The sequence below is a fragment of the Mercenaria mercenaria genome, chromosome 5 (genome assembly GCF_021730395.1).
Source record: "Mercenaria mercenaria strain notata chromosome 5, MADL_Memer_1, whole genome shotgun sequence".
In the NCBI taxonomy this organism is placed as follows: domain Eukaryota; kingdom Metazoa; phylum Mollusca; class Bivalvia; order Venerida; family Veneridae; genus Mercenaria; species Mercenaria mercenaria.
Genome location: NC_069365.1, coordinates 37,398,559 through 37,424,314, shown reverse-complemented (window position 1 = coordinate 37,424,314; position 25,756 = coordinate 37,398,559). Strand labels below are relative to the sequence as shown.

General features: G+C 33.7%; 1 protein-coding gene across 1 annotated transcript in view; it reads left to right on the top strand.

Annotated features, from left to right (window-relative positions):
• The window catches only part of LOC128556971 (uncharacterized), a 38,901-nt gene extending 14,093 nt beyond the window's left edge, over nucleotides 1-24,808 (top strand). Inside the window, exon 2 of the mRNA XM_053543222.1 lies at nucleotides 24,497-24,808. The gene's annotated coding sequence lies outside the window, so the exon portion shown is untranslated. The remainder of the gene's footprint in view (nucleotides 1-24,496) is intronic.
• Nucleotides 24,809-25,756: the final 948 nt, after the last annotated feature.

Here is a 25,756-nt window from a genome sequence, read left to right as displayed (position 1 = left end):
ACCAATAACCTGTACATGTATGTATTATTTAAATTTTAGCAAAAAGACCACTAATACAGTGCAATTTTGTATTGTCCAACAAAAGACAATCTTTCAGTTCACGATGTTGTTTAAAATCACTATTTTAAATGATCTCCGTTTTTCTTAAAACTTCTAAATATTTTGAAATTGATCTAAATTGCTGGATCTGTATTTCTGTGCTTTTGATAAGTAAGACAAATTTTAATTAATATCAGCTGTGCACATAACAATAATACTGTCAGTTTGAATCGATATTTGAGCGTGTACATGTAAGTAATAGGTGCATGCCTTCATTCATATCGAGTAATACTACCATGTGTTTTTTGTATTATTTTCAATGTCCTTGGTCTCGTGTTGGTTAACACTTTCTATTTCTTGATTTACAGCTATTAGATCAGTTTTACTTACATTTTATTATATTACTGTGTAATTGATACTGTGATAATTTGACAGTTACCACAGTGAGGAAGCTCTTAATGCGTTGGCTTTAATTTATTCACTTTAAATAAAGTCATATTTTCACGTTTCAAACATTGACATGGATATATTCATTACTCGTGTGGGTGTTGATGATTTACTACTAGACAAGCCACTGGACTGATAATAAAGAACATGTCACAAAATTTCAACTTTAGTAATCAAACGGAACTTCAATTAATCTTCATATTATATCAAAGGAATGCAAACTTTAAAAGTTTAAGTTTAGAATTTGTGACATATGATTAGATCAATAAATTTTATGATTTAACACTAACTATTGATGTTAATCGTTTAATTTTCCTTAAATCTTTGAACAATTATAGGTGCATTGATAACTATACTGAGACTTTTACTACATGACAAGGAAGGAAATATCATTGTTGTTCTAGTTTGCACTAAGGAATAATTATACGTTGGGCATATATGAAAAGCATTATACATATACATTCGTTTTCCTTTTATAAATATGGAATTTAAATACAAGCAATCCACTGGACGCGTAAACCAACTGATACGTGACTATACCTATGCGGGTTCCGGATCGGAATTAAGCGTGAGAGGTGCATCTACAGAGGATGTCTCATGTTTAAGTGTTGCAAGTGGAGGAGAGGATTTAGAATCCTTTGCAGCGGCATCCTTTGCTGGGGACGCTGATGAAAACGTTAAAGATCCTTGCGCTATTTGTTTCACAAAATCTCGAAAGCGTGGAGTATATGCAACACATTTTTGCGGTGAATGCGGACTTCTTGGACACTTTCTTTGTGGAGAATGTTTAAGTTTTCATAAAAAGTTTACCAAACACACAAATGTCAAATCACTTCTGGTTGCTTCGAAGTGTAAGGACAGGTAAGCATAACAGTGTGATGTTGTCAATAATTACACATTTAAACAATTATTCTAGTACAATGTAATGTTTCACTCCAGAATGTTTTATGCAAAGTTGTTTTTATTTTGTACTTAAACACTTGTGTTCGTCTGCGATATTGATAAAATGCATTTCAGGTCATTTGTATGTACACAAAGGGTCTTTTATCATTAGTATGCAAATAAACTCGTATCAAGAAGATAATAAATTGCCATGTTATGAATTATGTTGTAAAATCGACCTGTTTCGACAGGTTACATTATTGAATATATAAAGCTCAAAATGCGCAGATTCATATGACCCGTATTTGAACTATAGATAGCTAAGATAGTGAACAATTGCGGCAGATTTCAATTTTGGATTGCAAGAGCGTGAAGTTATGTTAAGGATTTCAAAGAACGTAATCAGTGTATTACAACTTCTTCAGCCGGACCACGGCTACTATAAATTGCGTAAATATATTGCTAAATTATACTTTCGTAATTCGTATTTAGTTTAAAATTTAGTATTAATTTAATTACACTTTCTCGTCTATCTTACATTGTCCCCTTTCCACCTTTACATTAATAACGAATGATATTTCATGTTTTAGGCTATGTTTCTAGTCCCATTAAATATTTAAGCCCGATATGCCTTTACAGCCCGCGACGGAGAAAATTTTTATCCTGTGTTACTTTGATCAAAGTATGACGTATGTATTAATGTATGTACTTTATTTTTGAGAATAAATATGTTTTAACTAAAGACACTTTTATATCAAAACTTAATTTCTGTGGGGATGTTGTTTTCAGCCTTCGTAAGGTTTTGGTCATAACAATTTTCTAATTGTATTTGCAAAGTTGAAAAGTTATAAAACATTTTATTAAAAGAGGTTATAACCTGACTGTTTACAGCCCATTTATAGTTGGGCTCTACACTATTCCCTTTGATTGTGTATGACGAACAAATGGAGGACTCCATGACCCTCTGCGACAGTACTGTTTTGATACCTACGAAAGACCCGTGGTGACATTTCAGCTTCATTATTTCACGATTTCTGCTTCCTGATTTCACGATTTCCACTTCATGAATTCACGATTTCACGATTTCCACTTCATGAATTCACGATTTCACGAAGAAACTTCACGATTTCTTGATTTCACGATTTCATGATTTCACGATTTCTTGATTTCACGATTTCCACTTCATGAATTCACGATTTCACGATTTCTGCTTCCTGAATTCACGATTTCCACTTCTTGAATTCACGATTTCACGATTTCCACTTCATGAATTCACGATTTCACGAATTCACGATTTCACGAAAAAACTTCACGATTTCTTGATTTCACGATTTCCACTTCATGAATTCACGATTTCACGATTTCTGCTTCCTGAATTCACGATTTCCACTTCACGAATTCACAATTTCACGATTTCCACTTCATGAATTCTTGATTTCACGATTTCATGATTTCTTGATTTCACGATTTCCACTTCATGAATTCACGATTTCACGATTTCCACTTCACGAATTCACGATTTCCACTTCACGAATTCACGATTTCACAATTTCCACTTCATGAATTCACGATTTCACGATTTCCACTTCACGAATTCACGATTTCACGATTTCAACTTCATGAATTCACGATTTCCACTTCACGAATTCACGATTTCGCGATTTCAACTTCATGAATTCACGATTTCACCATTGTGAAATCGTGAAATCGTGAAGTGGAAATCACGAAATCGTGAATTCATGAAGTGGAAATTGTGAAATCGAGAATTCGTGAGGTGGAAATCGTGAATTCATGCAGTGGAAATCGTGAAATCGTGAATTCATGAAGTGGAAATCGTGAAATCAGGAAGCAGAAATCGTGAAATCGTGAATTCATGAAGTGGAAATCGTGAAATCAAGAAATCGTGAAATCAAGAAATCGTGAAGTTTTTTCGTGAAATCGTGAATTCGTGAAATCGTGAATTCATGAAGTGGAAATCGTGAAATCGTGAATTCATGAAGTGGAAATCGTGAAATCAGGAAGCAGAAATCGTGAATTCGTGAATTCATGAAGTGGAAATCGTGAAATCAGGAAGCAGAAATCGTGAAATAATGAAGTTGAAATGTCACCACGAGTCTTTCGTATCTAACGGAACAAATGTTGTGTACGTGTAGCTCCAAAAACCCAACGTCTACATTCTAATTATATGCAAAATACAAAAAGTGGGGAGGAGGGGTAAGTGGTGGATAAAAGGGTCGGGTGTTGGGGGAAAGTTGAGCAAGGATGAATATTGCAAAGGGAAAGTCACTGTCCTTAAACGCAGTAACCCTACAACGTAAACCACATCGGTACAGGCAGTCACATAAAAAAGACAAACACACACAGAACTAACATACATACAACGAAGAAAAGACACTGTGGAGTACCGCCAAAGACGCACAAACAAGCAGGAAAGAATAATATAAAGGAAACTTGGGGTTTAAACGCGTTTGGGGCACCAAACTCGCATTTACGCTATTTTCAACAAGTTAGACAAGACAATGTAAATAAAAATACTCCCCGCTGAGAAAGGCTCTCACATTAGCGACAAAATACCAGATCATATCGAGTAAAACATAAAATTAGGATCAATCTAAATGGGTTTGTTACACCAATGTACTCAACAACTTGTCTGAAGTCAAGAAAATGACCATTACTAAGCAGTAAAATTACTCTTTATACTGATTTTGGCTTTATTTGAGTGGACGACAGAAGCATATTCAGCAAATTTCTACCAGCCCACCTACTATAGTAGATACTAAAGTATGTTTGATCACGCGCATATGCAGAAACACTTCAGCAATCTTATTTCTAACTTATAATAAGGTATCATAGTAACATGCTCCTCGTTACACAACTAAAGGAAGTGTACGCTTGACATGAGAAAAGCGGTCCCTCATTTCACGATATATTTGATAAACTGGCAAAAGTAACCACATTTTATAGAACTGGTATGGATGAACGGAAATGGTCAAATTTTGCTTGAGAATCAACCACATCACTTTTAGCAAAATGCAATACAGAGGTTAAAAACAGAAAAAGGACACAGATCCGTTTGCAGAGGTTTTTGTGTTTATTCAGGTTAGCTTTCTAAAGGGAAGGTACTTGCTTTTTCTTCAGAAGCCTGTGTCAAGGTGGTGTATTGATGTCTCTATTGGTAACTCAATGGGAAATTAATAGTTTATCTCAGTTTTATATTATTGATTATAGCAAGTCATCAAGTTATGCCCAAACTCTCGTAATGTCACAAAATTTGAATGAATGTTTTAGAGCAAGTCTTTAAACTAAAATTTGATACAATTAATTTCAAATCATTTATCTTATATTTCATATAGCCAAGGAAATTCATCTAAGATTCACAAACCTACACTGAAGAAAGGACTGCTTTATGGAAAAAGCGATTTCTCCATCAGAAATGTGAATGCATATGACGAATCAAATGAATCACGCAACGAACGATAACCGCCATTTTATAGACAGTTAGGAAACACAATTTATTACTCTCATATGAACTGGTTGCATCTGTCTAGCAAGATATTTGCATAAGTCTTCTTAACATGCTTTCATTAGATCATCGCCTAACATAAGAAAAAAGCTACAAATATTGCGCAAGCTTATGAGGCCAAATGCCTTTTTTGTCGGCTATCATTTTCATTGTAGCCTTTTCCTTATGTTAGGTGATGATCTAAACAAAGCATTTTACGAAGATTTATGAAAATATACTTTTGCGTTAAAAATGAAAATCTGATTTAAAAACCGTCAGCGTTACAAAAGAAAAGCCGTATAATGTATATGTAATACTCGAGAGTTAAACAAAACAGATTTACATGAAAAAGTGATCCATATTTACAACCATGCGTGAAACAGGTACTATTTTGCTTTATCTTTAGTTAATAGCAATGACAATTCTGCGAAATAGCTGAAAATAAATCACTACTTTGATTTAATCAGTTAAAGATGCATCTTCAAGGTTAGAATTAAAAGTACAAAATGTTTCCTACCTGAAAAATATATCATTTTTAACCTAGAATACCGCTAATGCATGTTTGTTTTCTGTTAAAGCCTCAGCGGGTAATTGCCCAGAATTTACAAATGTCATAACAGGAAATGACATGCAAAATCCATACATTCCTGTATGATATATTTAAGGAAACCACAGTATAGGCTTTCAAACATATCTAACATAGTGATAACAGATAAAGATATAACTCTCCTGTCGCGATTCCCAGTATGAAATCTGGCATGCTTTTATTCCCTTAACAATAATAACTACCACCATTTTCAAGCAAAACTTTAGGCGAAGCTGCATGTCTGTCACACATAACCGGCTGGATACAAATGCCTCATAAATCATTAAACAGTGGAACAAATGCACTAGAATTGTTCATCTAGGCAAATAAAGAGTTATCTTTGTTTTCTATGAAATTCTGCTGTCAACTATACAATATCTACAAAAGCCAAATGAGCTGCACCATGGTAAAACCAACATAGTGGTTTTGTGATCAGCATGGATCCAGACAAGCCTGCGCATCCGCACAGTCTGGTCAGGATCCATGCTGTTCGTTACGGTTTCTATAATTGCAATAGGTTTTGAAAGCGAACAGCATGGATCCTGACCAGACTGCGTGGATGCGCGGGCTGGTTTGGATCCATGCTGGTCGCCAAGCCACTATGTTGGTATTCTCATGGCGCGGCTCAAATGTCCATTTCTCGTGTTGAAATAAATCAATTATAAATTTATCTATAAACTTGAGTTCTAACTGAACACGGATATTACCTGGGTAGATCTGTGTTTTGTTTGAAGATCTCGTATAGCTTAAATAACTTTCGTTGCGACTTCAACTGTGCAACGTAGCCCATAACGAAGCCGTTAATATAAACCCGACATACGCTGAGCGGTTTTGCAAACCCGCAGTGTTTTGAGGTTGTGCCCAAACTTATTGGGATTATTTTGAATTATAATAGTAATAAATGTTTGATACCAAATTTGAATGTAGTTTTAGATATTTTGAAATATTTCATGCGTGAAAATAAATAAGATTATTACATGACTGTATTCTATTGTTTCTCTGATTGGCTAAAAACGGTTCGAAAAGTAATGAGTACATATCATATCAACTTATCTTGCGTTATGAATAGTAAGAAAATAAAAATAGATTGAAGTAGGTGCTTGGAACACCAATATCAATCTGATATGGTCTAAATTTATATTTATTTCCTTATTTCTTTATTAAAGATACAATTGTAATAACAGACGTGACTATACATTCATCCATGTAATAAAACAATTATTGACTTTTTCATAGGTTGATATCAGGATTTATCAACCCGAAAAGAGTTATTCGGCTCGGTGAATATAACTCTTTTCGGATTGATAAATCCTGATATCAACCTATGAAAAAGTCGATAATTGTATATGATTAAGTGAGAAAAGCATGTAATATGTGAGGTCAAACGGATGAAAATTTCATCTCTTACAGCAGCTTTAATATATTTTGTTGATTGCGCTATTTTTAAAAACAATGTTTACTAAGGGTAATTTTACACCAGTTTAGAGAAAGTTTTTCATGCATATTGACGGGTATTTTACACATTTTATATGTTTCAAACGATATGATATGTTTCCTTCTTGTAAAATGTTTTAACATTTATTTAATTCAACCTCAGAACGGAAAACAAAACATGTTTAATGACAGTCCTTATATATAATCTATTTAGTTATGAACTGTGAGAGGTCAGTAAAACATGTCAAGTGATACGTTCTGTTTTTTTTTTTCACGAGAATTTGTTTATAGAATAAAATAATAATGCATGTTCTAATAGGAATGGGAATACTGTTGTCTACAGCTACAATGATAGACAAACCATTTCTAAAAGGAATGTAATGGATCTGGCTAGACAAATAAAGCCAATTTATTACGTAGCAAAGAATCTTGTTTCCAAAACTGTCTGTTAATGGCGGTCACCTTTCACTGTTCAGCGTTGTTTCAATACTACTTTAATGTAATAGAGATGTTTTATAGGAAAATGTGTCTCCGTGTTTATCTCTAAATGATCTATTGACAGATCTATATACAAATGTGCAACAAAGATTTATTGTGGTCTGGACAGTTTTCGTGTTATTAGACGTAATGTTTTTTTTTTTTATTTATACTTGAAGCTTGGATAAAACGTCATGTTACTTGTGGTAACATGATAACAAAATTAAAGTTACTTTCGCATTTTCTTATAATATATACATTTCTAGTTTGCCTAAAAAATAACGATGAATTATTCACCACGATTAAAAGTAACAAAAAATCACTTTCTTTAATTTTAGTTTGCCAGTTCCCGTTACGAGTCACTACAATGAACAAGCCAAACATGTGCCACAGATAACATGTCGCCTGTCTATGATCAGGGGCCAGCTTCACAAAAGTTTGAATTTATTAGGCACTGGAACTAAAGATAAAAAACTTCAAGTAAGCACTCTCTATATTAGATATATGTGTAGCTAACTGCATCAAAGTAAACAGTCTGAAAACAATTTTAAAATATCATTATTTTAATTTTTCTGAAAAAAGTTATTTGAGCTAAAAATGGGTAAAATATTTGGAAGAAATGGGGGCAACACCGCTAAAACTTTATTGAAGACTGAGGTGACTATGTACATAGTATCTAATGCAAACCATGCACGTTTTACCTCTAGGTATGGCGAACTCATGTATAATTACTGCAAGGATAAGCAGTTTGTAAAGGAAACTAAGTAAAGACCAAAATCTTTTAATTTCTCAAGGTAAAGTATGTTGATAAAGTTGGAAAGAGAACAATCTCTGCTACCAATATATATGCGTCAAAATATGGGAAAATATCTAGAAATATAAGAAAATCGAAACCAATTTTAGATGCATGACTGTGTAATCCTGCTAAGCAGGTAACATAGATAGCTTTTTTCCATTGCATTGATATAACATGGACAATATTATGATTGTCAAACGGTGTTTAGTCAACAATTCCACTCTATAAACATACTGTTTCCCTTGTGTGAAGAGGGCTTAGGGTAAGTCTTTGATTTATGATATTTCTTAGGAATAATTTACGGAAAAAGCTGTTTCACAAAACTGATTTAAATAGATTTTTAGTAATTCTTTTTTTTTAAAGAATCCACTGAGGCTATAACAGAAAACAAACATACATTAGCACTATTCTAGGTTAAAAATGTAAACGAGCTAAAATAAAGTCTAAATTATGTCGTATGCCGTCCATTACCTTACAGTCTACTTTAGTTACGCGTTGAAGGAGGATCGTTATACAATTACGTTGCGTTGATGTATAGAAAATAAGTATCAACTACAGTGTAAGATTTGAAAAGACACGATGAGTAAGAACACAGCATACCAAGCTAATCATAAGTTTTGGCAAGCATCGTAAGCGGTGTCAATAAAAGTAACAAAATTCGGTCAATTGTCTGTAATCATAAGGGATATTTACTCTTCTTCCTGTAGCAGTAAATTACTCTCTTACAGACAAACATTGGCAATGATTTTTATGGCATACCGACCTTCTTGATATAATTCCAAATTTGCCAACCGTGTCAAAGTATGTACCGTTCTCTTGCTCTATGACTAAGAAACGTCTAATGTGATCTGATCTATGTTTCTTTGTCTTATTTTCCGTCTCTGATAACTCAAACACTGGGTATTAGCAATGCTTTGCGAAAGTGTGAAAAACTTGTGCAAAATAAACCGATATAACCGAAACAGACTTTTAAACGCTTGTAATATATTGTTTAAAATGTGCAGTCAGTCTTGTTAAATTAGTTGAGGAAGCATAAAGTTCTTAATAGAAAGGGCAGTTTCTTACATTTTCCATTCAGTTGAAACGGGAATAAATGAAATCTTGTTACAAATAAGTCTGCTGCATCTATTTATATCATTAAATTGATCTTCTTTTTACAGTGCAAGAACCTTATACAGAACCTCATGACATACTGAGAAAATATAGCCAATAAAATTGATTAGGTTTTTCTGTTTTTTATTTGTCTGTTTAACAAGTTTTCAAAACAGGAAGCTGTGGGAAAGTTACAGGTTTCAAAGACATGAATTAACCTACTGTTATTGTCTAACAATAACTCACTACAACAAATATGTACTCAAATATACACTGCGCATGATAAGCAAATGATATATGAAATATGTGGAGACGTATGCTATTCAATATAATGTATAACTCAATATAAACAAGAAAGTTATAACCCATATGTTATATATTGACGATTGCGTTATAAATATACACTTGGACAAGAGCAAATCTTTAGTCCTGAATTTAGGGATACCAAAAGAGAAGATATGGTTTTTTTTTACGGTATACTCAGCACAACAGCACTGGCATTATTGAACATGAATGTTTATTGCTAAATCTATAAAGGCTGCCAAATTATAGAAACCACTGCACTAGTGAAGGCCAAGCTCATTGGAAATTATAAAAACCAACTCGCAAAAAACCAGGACAGCACATAAATACTAGATGCCCACGGGCAACATGTCGAGCCCGTCAGCTGTCAAAAGGACTGGGAGTTGCACACGACACTCTGTCTCATCGAGGCAAACATTTATGCCAAATAAAAAAAAGATTGCAAAAAGTTACAATATAAGTTATTTGTAGTAACAACAAAGGGAAGTAAGCGTTAAAAAAAAAAAAAAAAAAAAATTCTAAGTCCACACAAAAATTCTAACCAGTAGAGATAGGTCAAAATACATCTCAAATTATAGAAACCACTGCACTAGTGAAGGCCAAGCTCATTGGAAATTATAAAAATCAACTCGCAAAAAACCAGGACAGCACATAAATACTAGATGCCCACAGGCAACATGTCGAGCCCGTCAGCTGTCAAAAGGACTGGGAGTTGCACACGACACTCTGTCTCATCGAGGCAAACATTTATGCCAAATAAAAAAAAGATTGCAAAAAGTTACAATATAAGTTATTTGTAGTAACAACAAAGGGAAGTAAACGTTAAAAAAAAAAAAAAAAAAAAAAAAAAATTCTTAGTCCACACAAAAATTCTAACCAGTAGAGATTGGTCAAAATACATCTCAAAATTGGATGTAACATGCATGTTGTACTACAGAAAAGTGGTCTTGATTTTTCCCTGTGACCAGTAATGAAAAAGTTACAATATACTATTTATAGTAACAACAAAGGGAAGTAATTCTAGATTTTTGCGAATGGCACTCCGTCTCATGATGGTGAACAATTGTGCCAAGTTACATCAAAATCCCTCTATGCATGAAAAAGAAATGCTCCGGACAATGCCATTCTTGTATCTGACCTTTGACCTCTTAAGTGTGACCTTGACCTTAGACCTAAGGACCTGGTTCTTGCGCACGACACTCCGTCTCATGGTAGTGAACATTTGTGCCAAGTTACATCAAAATCCCTCCTTGCATGAAGAAGAAATGCTCCGCAAAAAGTTGTCATTCTTGTAGCCTTTGACCTCTAAGCATGACCTCCTTGACCTTAGACCTAGGGACCTGATTCTTGCGCAGGACACTCCGTCTCATGATGGTGAACAATTGTGCCAAGTTTCATCAAAATCCCTCCATGCATGAAGAAGAAATGCTCCAGACAAAGTCATTATTGAATTTGACCTTTGACCTCTAAGTGTGACCTTGAACTTTGAGATAGGGACCTGGGGTTTGCGCATGACACTCCGTCTCACTGAGGTTTACATTCATGCCAAATATAAACAAGATTGCTCCATGCATGTCAAAGTTATGGTCCGGACAAACAAACCCGGACGGATGCACCCACTGACGCACGCACATACACCGAACAGCCATTTGGACAACTATGTCTTCGCTTCCGCAAGCGGGCTCGACAATAAGGGTATTACAGCATTCAATTGTTAATAAACAAATTACATAAATAACTAAAATTGGATTTAGAGCTGATAAAATTCTGTTTCACAACCAACACTTATCTAAATGCCCATTGTGATTTTACCCCCCTCCCCAAAAACCCCGCCACATTGCTTAGCCGAAGGAACTAAAAGCGCACGTACAAGCTATAAATATAACAATAAAATGTATCAAAATGCAGTCGTTTACATGTTTTCCCTTATAATCTAATGTAGGTGGAAACTTGAGAATGTTATGTTGTATTTAAATTCTGCTAAATGACATGTTTTATCCAGGCCCGAGCTTAACTTTTTCTCAAAATGGAAACTTTACGACAATGCCATAGTTGCAAAGGGAGGTTAAAAATACCACCTTTGGTCATCAACAAAGGTAATAAGATGCTAAAATTTTAATTCAATCATGAGCCCAGTGAAAAATATAATTATTTTGATATTACAAACGTCTCTACCATATATTTCCCATCATAACCGATCAATTTCCTCAGCTTCTGTGTCAGCAGCAAACCAGGGGTGCGTTTGATTCGGGTAGAGTCGAGACTGTAGGGTTGGATACCGGGTCCCGGTATCGGTACCGTACCGAATAATCACTTCGAAAAGTACCAGTATATACCGTTTCGTAAAGAACCGGTTCCGATTTCGGTATTTCCATAAAAGTAAATAAACAAAATAATTACCAAATCCGCGGCAAAAGAAAGCAGAAAATAAGCAATTAGTATTTGAAACACAGTAATAACGCGATCAACATTGTTTACTGTGACACCGCTCCGAGTAACATGGAGAGCTGGTCTTGCGAATAAGTTCGTATGCTAAATATTATTATCAAAACTTCTTTTCCCGTCGTTTTAAACTACGTAAATCATACTTAATTGCAAAATATACGACATTTTTTGCTCTTTGTCATATTCTATCAAAACAAATGATAAAAAAAAATTATTTGAAAAAAAAGTTACGAAACTAAGCTGTAACCTACGTAAACAAGTCATCGGTTTTCGCGAACTAATAGAAATACGTTTCAAGCGTTTTCAGGGTTATTTTTCAATGAAAATTGTGTTGAAAAAAATGTTGCACTTTAAATACATTACTAGTTAACCTGGTTGAAGATTTATCATGAGTGACAATGAGTCTGACTTGTTAAATGGGTTAATTTGAAAGCTAGTAAGTGTTGAATTTAACAGTTCTCGTCAGTGCTGAGCAAGCATTACTACAGTCAGTGAGTCCTTATTGAGCGACGTATCTACTCTTTTTTTTTTTTGAAAAACTCTAGTCTGTAAGATATGTTAATTTCTTTTACTTTTTCATAGTTCTAGTACAACATCAAATTAACAGACTTAAAATGTTTATATATCAAAGCAATTTTTTCTGTATAACTACTTAAAAGGGTGTATTTAATACTAACCAAATCATTGCTTATGTGATGTACTTCAAAGCTTGGTATCGGTATCGTTAAAAATACCGTATCGTTTCGTTGGTATCGGTATTGGTATCGGACCGCTTCGTCCTTAACGATATCCAACCCTAGTCGAGACTCGAGAGGAATTTTAACACTACCACCAATCAAACGCGAGTCGTGCAACACTAGTGTTGAGGCCACAAGCTAAGAACATGCTCCTCCTGTAATGGGGAGTGTAGTCAATCAAATATGCACTTGACTTAATTCTAAATGGCGGCAGCAGTAAGTGAATGATTAGAACCGAGCTAGTACAAACTCTACCGATTGCAAAAATTAGATATTAGATTCTAAGATCACGTTGTGAAACAATACAGATTTTTCAAATAAGTGGAGATGGGTGATTTCAGCTAAATATGCTCAACTTTACCCAACTCAAAAATTACTTTGCCTGCAGTGCATATAAATTAAAACCAAAATGACTTATAAAGGGAAAATGAAATGTTGTTTGTTTTTTTTTAATAATAAAAATTATAAAAAATATTGTTTGTCTGCAGTGCTCTAATATAGATGCTTTCCCCCATTTCTGCCAACACAGACATGACAAAAATACAAAGAAAATTCAAGCTGTCAATATTTAGGCTTATAATCATAATGAATAAATTATTACATTCTACAGAAATAAGTAAATAGTTAATACAATTTTTTCTGTATGCCAGGGCTTCCTGCTAGGATTTGAACCTAGAATTCTTACTGAAGTAAGCGTGTTTCCTTACACCACAAGAAGTAACCCCACAGCAACACAGACATTTTAGAGCATCCTAACACTTTCATTTATATAGAATATAAAAGTGCAATTAGTTCCCAAATCTGCAATAACAGATGATAACAGTTAACTGAAAAGACATAGAATCTATGCAAAACGGCAACCTATATATTATATATGTGACGGTGACACTTGTAAATATATTGTAAATATTTCAACGAAACAAAATTTAATACATCATGAACTGTTGTGATATGTGCTGATAAATTAGCAACACTTGGTAGTCTGTACATGTAAAAATAGCAAAACCAACCGTGCCATGAGAAAACCAACATAGTGTGTTTGTGACCAACATCCGTACAGTCTGGTCAGGATCCATGCTGTTCGCATTCAACGCCTCTTGCAATCAGAGAAACCGTTAGCGAACATGGATTCATGCCGGTTGCAAAATCACTATTTTGGTTAGATCTATACATAGATCTCTGAATTCGGCTACCCCTGTCAAATAAAATACAATAAAATACCCTCAGTCAGATAAAATACATGTGATCAGCTGTTTAGACCGCATAGAAGCTATGATTATGAATATATTTTGGTCTTCTCAATCTCATGGTGCAGCTCAAATGAAAGTGAATTTTGTTGTTGTTGAATCTATAAGTGTCAAAATTAAAAATACGTATCATATTTATAAACAAACAGATGCGGTAACCGGATCCCTTGACCCTATGTCTACCAGTCTGGGTATGTTATAATTTAGTAAATTTAGACTGGTAATTATTGGGAAAAGCTGAAGTAAGTTACCATCAAAAATGCCTCTTTCCATTTGTTTTTTTAAGAATCTATACATTTGTATGAAAAACAAATATCTATGAGGCGTTAGACTTGAACTTAGATAATTAAATGAATGATTAAATCAATTATTCTGGGACGAACTGTCAAAGCAAGAGCGAGTAGACTGGGGGCGAATCGGCAGTATGCCATTATTTACGCGTATTTTTAAGACCTTCGTCTATTTAACATTAAACAAACAATGAAGAACAGCAAATCTATAACATTTAAATGAAATGGGATTTGTAACTGCCTGTATTGATTTGAACAAACCTACATTTCGTCAGAAAATAAAAATTCTCGGAAGCTTACCTCAGCCGCCGCCATATTTGTTTACCAAAATCCCATCAGCCAATCAGGCTACAGAAGTCGCTGGTGGTTACCTGTCGTACTTTTTAAAAGTTCGCAGGGGACCAGTCTATGGGACGGGGGGTAGAACAGTATTATGCTAAATGTGTAAAACTTTCACACAGCTCGCCCAATCAGCTGCTTCTTGGTGCGTGATTAAAGTGCCGCCATTCTATTCAACTTTTTCCATGCACATTTTCATAAAAAATAAACAATGGCTAAGTGGTAACTATAATATCAATAATTTTGCCACAATAATGTTGTAAATATGTATTTGAAAATATGCATGTAAAAGGATTTGCATTTCACTACCTGTATTATGCCTTTATTTTATATTTTTCTCTGGCCAAAATGACAAAATTTGCAATTTTACATGAAGTCAAACTCGGTTATATATTCAGTCATGTAAAAAAATAATTACAGCGTATTGTAAAGCAGACCATGAAGAACAAAGTCTTAGGGAATTATGTTGAAATTTTACCTGGTCAGTGAAATATACACAAAAATTCAAACACTATCAATTTATCCAATTTGTTCTATATCTGTTCACACATAATTTACAGTTACATAACTGTGATATAATGTACAATAAAAACCATCTTATCTCCCAATATAAATCAATAGAGTTAGTGTAGTGTTGCAGTGGTTTTTCTGGCTACCTGTGGTCAGTGATACATGCACAAACATTCCAAATTAAATTTGCATGGGGTTGTATTTTTGTGTCAAAATCAAATGCAACAACCATGAACAATCTGGGAAAAAATTCCATAAGAGTTTGTAGTCTTTTAAAAAATAACACACGGCATTTTAATATTGTATATATATTATCTGATGCACTTAGCAATATATATTTGGAGTCAAAATGTTAAAAATTCCGGTTTTAATTTTTTAGTTACAATGTCTACAATATGTAACTGTCCGGCAATGAGAGCCTTAATGCATGAATATTTGATCACCACCCGAAAGTGGCGAATTCACCCAGATTTCCCCTTTTGAATAAAAACATATGAAAATGTACTTAGAATGTGAAACTCCTTATCTAATGCATTGTTTTATAAGAAGACTTATAATATTTTCTACATGTTCACAAGCACAGGCAGTAATTGTGGTCTAAACTGAAGTAAAACTCTTAAAAATTAAACAAATTCCTTGAAAAACAGTACAAACTATTATCTGATGAATTGTTCTTCCACCGCTATAAACCATTTATTTACCTGGTACTAACAACATACCGGTAATTATTGGTTTTTAACCGATATTTGCGCTAAGTTCAGTGATTTGAATATTACTTCCTTTTCTTTAAAACAATGCAAAATAGCACTTACATATCTTAAAGACGATTGTCTCCAAGTGAACTGAAAAAATAAGGCAATTAATTTAGATGGCAAGATATGGGAACCACAAACTGTGGTTTAAAATGAAATGATAATAATTTTTACCAAAGTGCTCCCTGTAATCTTTATGACTTTATGACTTAATTTTGCATGTCGATAACCATCTGGCAAAATCAACACCCGTATATACTTTTCGTTTCTAATTAATACTTAGACTTTAGTATAAGTATTTTTTTCTTGAAAATTGGCATGCACACGTAGAAATATATTCTTAATAAAAGCTTAAAAGGATTTTAAAAAGTATTCAACACTTTAGATTTTATTTTGCCTTTCACTTGAGATTTCTTCGCATATAAATTCTGTCCAAATCATCACTCTCAAACATTTTTCGTGAATACAACCTTATTATATAAAATGATTCTTTAAAAAATCATCACTTTAAATTTTATATCTTGATTTTGCCTGTTACTTAAAATTTGCGTATACAGTAGAATCGGGTGAAATCAACACCCGTATACGTTTTTCGTTTCAAAACCACCTTATATATAACTATTTTTTTCTTGGAAATTGACATGCAAAGTTCTCTCTTGATGTGTTACTGAAAAGTAAACAATTTGTTCGAAAATATACCATTTAAATTAATTCCGTACAATGCAGTTCAAGATGGACATACAATACTGTTTTTAGAGCCGTAGGAATAGCCACCTGCGGGCTATTTCCCTACTCTTACGGGAGAGCCGTAGGAATAGCCTGTGAGGCTAATCTTACGGGACCGTAGGAATAGCCACTTCCTTTTTCCAAATATTTCATCCGAGCTCATTTTTTTTTTCAGCTCAAGTAACTCTTTTTCAGGAAATGATATTTTAATAATTTTTTCAGTCCTTGTATTCTGATGCAGTTAACTTCACATACATATAGAGAGCTCCTACTTGAAGTTTGTATTTTCAGTTACAATGCCTACGGGCCAATGAGACCAGAAAATGCTTTGTAAACACAAAGCCTCTGTAAAACTTATGACGCGATACATCATTTACGCAGATGCCCACGAGAAATAAAGTCTCTGATTGGCCGCTACATATCACGTGGTACATAAATATAAACAACATAAAGTAGGTCAATATCTACTTCACACCTTATAACCAAACTTCCTAACTAAAAATGACTGAAAATAATACTCTTACCCTTATTTAATAACACATAACTGCCACAACATTTCTTTTATTAACATTAATAAAAGGTGTAAAATTCCCAGCCATAAACACATGCACATATGTCCACAGGTGCTAGACACATAATCTAATATTTTACTTAATAGGCCTATATATATCATATATATACATATATAGGCCTATCAGTAAAATATATATTAGATTATGTGCCTAGCACCTGTGCATATGTCCACGGCTATGTCCTATCGCTATATAAACATCAAGCCTTAAAAAACCCTACCTTCAAGATATCAACAACATCATAAAGCATAACATATACATAACAGTTCCATATATATATATATATATACGTACCTACTCCATTTCAAACAATGTTTTCCATTTCCTTTCACTTTCACAAAAAAACTATATAAATAAAATGGCGACAAAATTTTCCAGTAGACACCTACTAGACCATGCGCATAATCCAATTCCACGTGACCGTTCAACAACCAATCAAAATGTTTCAGATATTTAATTACTTTTATAAATGGAAAATACATAAATCAAATAAACGAACATATTACATACCAACACTTTATGATAACATCTATTGATTCTCTCAATAAAATTATACTTTGGCACCTCTATGTTGCAATTACACGCCATCCTTCTTGACACATATACGCATGCGCAAAAACTACGTCACTAGCTCTGCTACAAAATAATATGACAAAAGAGAAATATCCATAGGTACCTATGTAAATAAATACCCTTCAATAACTTTCGTCATGAAAATACATTTACGCATTTATGGTTACTTTCAGCAACACATATCAAGCTAAAATATTCCCAGCTTTTGATGGTGGATGATGCTACTCCACCAGGCATTGTTTCCGACCCTGGCGGGAACCTATGTAGAACCACTGGCCTTCCGTAAACCAGTTGGATAACTACCTCACATGAAGAATATAACCTAAAGCGAGGTCTCGAAACAATTTCGATTGGAGCATATGGTTTGAAGTCAGCGATCTTAACCACTCTTCCCCAGTATATTTCAAATAAATAATTGTAATATAAACATTATCTCTCTCTTAGATGGATTATTGTAAATGAATCGTATCTTTGGACATTTCTATATAACTGATCGTGAAATTGAAGTAACAGAATTATTCTCTCCGCTATTGCTTCACTGCTTTAGGCAAACCAGGGCGAAATATAAGAAGATCAATCGAAAATCTACGGAAGGGATCGTATGCCATGCTGGCGAGGTAATTGCAGCCGTTAGTTTGTTTCAGGCCACAATTTAATCTGTGAATGCAATGAAGTTATATGGAAGCGTATAGCAAGACAGAAGATACTGGTAAATGTTCTTCATTCTTTTTACTAAGCGCCAGTAATGAATGTGGCGAGACAAATACAACCCATTCATCTTACAGTAATGAATTGTGTTTTCCTAACTACCTTTTAACGGCAACAATCTTTCATTCTCTAAAGCTTTGCATCAATTTTACCTCTTATACTGATTAATAGAGATGTTGTTTGGAAATGTGTCTGCCGAGCGCTCGTTATCGTCTGCAATAATTGGAATTATGTAATGCACGGTTCATGTTGCTGCAAAGAGATGACACTTAAAGTATTTAAAAAAAAAGAAGAAGAAAAAAAAAAAATAGAACCGTCAACACAACTTTATGCAATACTTGGTTTGCGTTTGTGCGACGCTTTATCTGAATTTGAAAGATTTGACGCCAACCACAAATGTAATGAAGTGATGATTCTAACTTGCAAATTTATTGCAGGTACATAAAAACCAACTACATGTATATAACACTTCCAACTTAATGTATTTGGCTTCCTTGACATAAACTAGATATAGTACCTTTACTTTTAGCAGGTACAACAAAAAATAAATATATATAAACGAACTCGTATATGAGAATGTTTTTGCAATTTTGTATTTTGTATTATATTTGTTTACAAAAATCATTGTTTGTTTTTGTGCCAGCAATGTGGACAACTGTTATCTCTGGAAGGTTTTATTAGGCGCTTGTCATTTCTCAGTGATGCTTTATACAGTGAAAGGGAGATCATAATTGAGAAAATAAATAACAAGAGGGTCATGAAGGCCCTAGAATACTCACCTTATTTACACTGCTTACTAGAACAGTTTTGAAAGATTGTTATGCAAGAAAAATGTCTTTAAAATTATTCTGAAATAGTGCCAGTGTTTTCTGAAAAGAATATTTTAGAAGTTTTTATTTAATAGGTACAGACTGGTAATGTGTGTGTGTTGGTGGTGGGGGTGAGGGTGTGGTAAGATGTTTATGGAATGATGACATAGGATACTATTAGACAATATCAGACAAGAAGATTTATAAAGTTTCCAGAATGTACATATCGGGGAAAGTGATCCCCACGCCCTGGTGGCCATGCTTTTGACGAAACGATATAAATTTAACCATCTTGATGGAGAGTCACACAGGGACCATTTAATATGCGAAATCATTTAAAAATCGGACCAGTGTTTTAGTTTTATTTGAATATGTCTGATCTTTGTGTCACTGATACTGATGTTTCTGTTAGCTCATTAGATGCAAAATAAATTTAATTTAATAGTTCGATGTTGAAATACTGTAGTACATGTTATTTAACAAGCCAGATACGATATTGTACCATTGAACAAAGCGTAACGGCTTTGAAAAAAAATAAAATCTGAAAAGTAGATCCCTCGGAAGCATCGAGAACAAGGTCTTACATTACACCAAAGAATGAACTAGTAAAGGTTTAACTATTAAAATACACTTCAGTCTGTGGTTGATATTGAAAATGAATTAATTTTGTCGTTTTCCCGTCAAAAATGCCAAAGTAGCGTCATATTTTACATAAGAAAGTACTTGTATTATGAATTTTCATTAATATAACTATGAACTATACATTAAGTGGTAACAAAATCTCCATTCGATATAATTATATATAGTTTTGCAATAATGTCTAGACATATTGACAATAAAACAACAAATGATAAACTGAATTGTTCATCTAGACACAATAAAGAGTCGTGTTATGTTTTCCATTAGTTTTAGCTGTCAGTCATGGAAGTAATCCAGTTTAGCAGAAAACTCGGAGACGGAATGGTAGATTATATGTACATTTATTTGTTTGATATGTGAATAAACACAAATGTTAACGAAACTACAATCTCTGCTTTGTCCCCAAAACTGTTTTTCTTTAACCAAAGAGATATTGGAGATGTATTAACAAGTAATAGAAATTAGGAATAAAAACAGTACAAACTTATTCGTTAAATTTTTTTCAAGATGCATTTGAATTTGTTTTATGTTGCAAGGTTTAAAATACTTTTGATAGATGTGAATGTTGTTTTTAAAGCAACCTTTATAATTGTTAAGCACAGAGAATTCGATTCATTTGCATTTGATTTAGCCAGCTTGATTCTACTTTGCAAGAGAAGTTTCTTTTGGATGAGAACATTCTAACATCCAATATACAAAATGAAGTTTACTTTTGTTTGTCTAAATTTGTTTTTCTGTGAGTTGTTGCATGTCATAGGCAAGTATGTGTAGCACTTCGTAAATGATAATTAACATGAATGTGTAGGAGCCAACAGTCCATCCTTTCCAAATATCTTCTTTGTAGAATGATTTGCGTAATTCTTAATAAAATATATTTCTGTTGCTCCCGCATCATCAGCATTCTGAATTAACTTTTATCAAAGTAATGTACTTGATTATAAATGACATTGTATTTTGGTTTGACAAGCACATGCTGTATAATCGTCTTGCCTTAATAACAATTACTCCTCACAGGCAATATAGAAGTTATATTGTTGAGACTTTTCGTTTTTGATCTGGGTAAATATTGTTCTTGATTAAATTTATAATGTTGTTTTAGATTTATAATAAAGATCTTAACAACTCGATAAGATTGACTAAGTCCCATAAATAGATAAAAAAAACGTGCACAGTTAAGTAATGTGTTTTGTCAAGCTTTCAGTCGGGAATTTGTTAATCCGCATACTGTCTACATAAACACAAGGCAACAGTTTTACAGAGTGGAAATGAAAGATTATGCTAGACAAATGAAGCCAATTTATCACAAAGAAAAAAAATCATGTATCCTTAACAATCTTTATAATGGTGGATATATTTCACTTTGTCAATAATAAATGTGATAAATGATGAATGACGATACTCTGCACGGAAGTATGTTTTCTGCAATTCATCAATTAAGGAAGATATATTACAAATGCAACCAACTTGTGGCGAGAGATGCTCACGATTTCATGGAACATTTAGGAAATAAAGTTCATGTTATAATAAATGAACAACAAGTTTCCATTGAGCAGCAATGGCATATACATTTGTACGTAACACTGTAGTACTTTACATACTGTCTGTTAAAGGTCCATTACTAAGGGAAAGTGAGTTGGCAATTTTTTTCATAGCCAGTGCATAGACTTCTGCAAGACACTAAATAATGAAGATTGGCAGGTCAAAATTTACAGAAGGTCTTTGGAACTCAAAGAAATGTATGTGTATTATGTTGAAATTTCAATGAATCGACAGAATGACCCCCCAGGTCTTTTTAACTTTCTTCATACTTCATAGAAAAATAATTGTACATATACTGCGATTTATTTCGACTTTCTACATACCAACTTTCATTTTCCAATAAAATGAAATAGTTTCTGTGCTTTTTAAAAGAAATTAAAATGTTCACTTTCCTTAGTATTGGACCTTTAACTAATGAATGAAAATTGAAATGATTTACATCGGATTGCCAAATCGATGAATCGCGGTACGCGGACGTCGTCAAAACAACGGCCCGTTATCACTAAGCAGCGTTGTTGTAAGTATGGCGCCTTTCCTTTTGCTGTACATAGAAAATTGAAACGAATAGGACGAATGTAAATGTTTTTATATTAACTGGTATGAATTAAATGTACTAGATAGCTATATTCAGTTTTAATGTACTATATATTTTGATAAATGCTTTCGTGTGTGTGTGTGTGTGTGTGTGTGTGTGTGTGTGTGTGTGTTCGGGTTTAGCGTCTTTCTCAACAAGTTTTCAGTCATATGAACGACGGAAATGCTTTCGTGGACCTTTCTTAGATATATATGCTAAAACAACTCCAATTACCTTTTCCTGTATGTAACATTCAGACAGTACATATAAAATAGACAATTATCACTGACACAAACGTGAATATGGAACTTAACTTGCTTTCTTCTTTATAGCTTGTTTTAATATATACGAAAATACGTGCCACTGCAAACCTCATCAAAATACATTAAAGGGAATATTGAAGATGGGCATATTAAATGATTGCTTGAATAGTTATTTACAAAATTACATTATCCAGAATATCTCTATGTACAAACTTGGAGCAAATTGTATATAAAGACGATTTATATTTGTTACAATACGTCAGTAATGGTTTAAATAGTCTATAACGAAAATATCTAGTATTGCAGTCCCCTAAAATGTCTTCAAGAATCTCTAGTCAGTTTCTCTGTACTAATTTAAACAAGTATTCATGAGGAAACATTTTATTTTTATTTGATTTTACATTAAAATGTATTTTTTCTAAATCTATTCTATTGTATATTTTCTGATTATGTATTTTGTGTAGAGATAATTCTTTACAAATCCAGGCGGTTTAGTGTTTGAAAGACCGAATTCTTTACATGCATATTTATTGTGCCGTTATTGCATTATATAAATCCAAACGTGTCTATACCATTAGTTGTCTAACAATAGCAATCATTTATTTTCGGATCCTTTTATTTTTACGATCAATGCACTAAATCTAAGAAAATCCAGCAATAATAATAGCCGATTTTTTAGCTATTTTCCAGACATATTGACATTAAAACATACAATGATATATACGGAATTATTTATCTGGAAATAACAGAGAGTCATATTTTGTCTTCCATCAAAAGTAGCTTTCATCCATAAACAATGATCTGATATCAAACGTCGATTAAGAATATTGTTCGGTGAGAAGACATATGTTCACGGTGTATTAGTTTACGACACTATAATGTTGTACGTCGGCTTCGAAATATATTTTATAACAATAATGATTTAACAGATTACAAACGGAGTCACTACCTATTTAGCCGTTCCTCATTTTCAACTATTTTTGTTTTTTTTGTTGCTATGCACGTGTAACTGCAGCATATATCCAGTCCCACTTCGGCTGTATAAACAGTTCTTTGAAAGAATTATTTGGTTACGTAATCGTGATATGCATTTAATTATTGAAATGGTATAGTACGATAAGACTTTCCAGATATTCCTGTTCTTTAAAATCCACTATGTTATTAATCAGAATGGTTATCTTGAGTATTAACCGCTGTATTCAATACTGAATATAATTTTTCTTCTTGTAAAGTAGAATACATCTTTTTATTCTATACCTATTTTATCTATCCAATCGCGAATGTTCATTTGCAACACGTGACCGTACAATATATTACGGTATTTGGATGCACGTGCGTACAAAAATCCCGTATTTTCTGTATTTGGACGCACGCGCGTACAAAAAAATCCTGTATTTTCTGTATTTGGACGGTTCAACAGTCCCATGTTAAACATACGATAAAGCCCGAAACGCGTGAAAATGTTCCGAATGTAAATCGGATGAAGTTGGCGCTCTGTGTACAGAGTTTGATTATGCATCTTGAAATCTGGATTTAATTTGGGTTGTTGTTGTTTTGTTTACAACACACAAAAACGATTCAGTGGATAACAATGCTATCTGATTTAGATATTAAAACGTTCGTTAATAATCAAAAACTTAAAAATACAGTAAAAAGGACCATCAGATGTTGGAATATTTGAAAAGTCGCTAAAAGAAGCCGTTCCGGACGAAACCTAGAAATTGGTATCAGCCCTGACTATCTGAATAGCTACCTCTGTATTTTTGTTTAACGGTTAAGAAACAAAATGGAGAAGATTATAAATGGCAGCGGGCGGTCAGCATCCAAAACATGTCTGCTCTATAATTCAGTTTTCGTCGGCTCTTCACCAAACTTGCTGAGAATGTTTGTGGGCATTACATCTCGGCCAGTTTCGATAACCAGCCAAATTGTACCAGGCACTCTTTGATTATAGTCCTTGAATTACTCGAAAAACGGGGAATTTAGCCTTGTCCGCTCTTTTAAGTCGAACAGTTTTCATCCGATCTTCACCAAACTTGCTGACAATGTTTGTGGGCATAATATCTCAGCCAAGTATTATTACCACCCAAATCGCCAAATGGCTGTTGTAGAGAGGTTGCACCATATACTTTTTTAATGATGATACGCAGAAAAAAACAACATTCAATGAATTACGTATATTACGTATGAAGTGAAATAAATATAGAATGAAAAGGTTATTTAAGGTCTAACATTGTTCTGTATAATATATATTTGCACTCATACCAAGCTGGGAAAAACTAGAAAAGGCAGGAATACAATATTCAGTGAAACATTTTTAATTTAAACTATTATTATAGTAAGATAAAATAGATATAGAATAAAAAGGTTATTTAACATTGTACTGTACAATACGAGATATATTTGGACTCGTACCCAGCTGAGAAAACCATATTGAACTCGCCTAGCGGCTCGTCCAATATGGTTTTCTCAGCTGGGTACTCGTCCAAATATATCACCGTATTGTACAGAGCAATGTTAAATAACCTAATAATACATAACAGGATTCGATTCATTCATTCCTATTCTAAGGTATATGAGGAATGATGGATTAGTTGTTGACAAGGTAAGTTTTATCAACCAATGAACTGCACCGACAATGCCGTGATCGTAGGCCCATACGAGGGACTCGCCTTTAGACGTTGTCGATATTTCGAAGTTTAGAAAAGTACTCTCATTTAAAAGTAATTGAATTAATAAATATTTACACGAAATATTTAAGTAAATGCTAACGAATACAATTAGAGAACTCTCGTTGAGATTTTAAACTATGTAAAAACAGTCTCGCGTTTGTCCCCACAGTAAAACAAAATAAAATTAATGTAATGAATAACAGAAAATTGAATTCAGATTTACTTTTGCCATCACATGCACTGGCCTAAACAAAATTGATGTACTTGTTTATGTTGCGTATGAAAGAAGTAACTCTTTGTTCTGAAATATTTATAATATTGCAATATACTAGTGTGTTTGTGTTTATCTGAAACGATTCAGTCACAACATGTTATGATGCCGTATGATGATATCTAAAGTTAGTCGAGGGGGCCTCCGTAGCCGAGTGGTTTAGGTCGCTGACTTCAAATCCCTTGCCTCTCGTCGATATGGGTTCGAACCTCACTCGGGGCGTTGAAATCTTCATGTGAGGAATCCATCCGGCCGGCTTACGGAAGGTCGGTAGTTCTACCTAGGTGCCCGCTCGTGATGAAATAATGCACGGAGGGGCACCTGGGGTCTTCCTCCACCATCAAAGCTGGAAAGTCGCCATATGACCTATAATTGTGTCGGTGCGACGTTAAACCAAACAAAATAAACAAATAAATAAAGTTAGTCGAGAGGACGAGACCGTTATAAGGTTTTTACTTCAATTTATGAAATTAATCTGTCGTTCATCTTACCCAGAGTGACGAATGGCGCTTAAGTAATACTCCTTTTACAG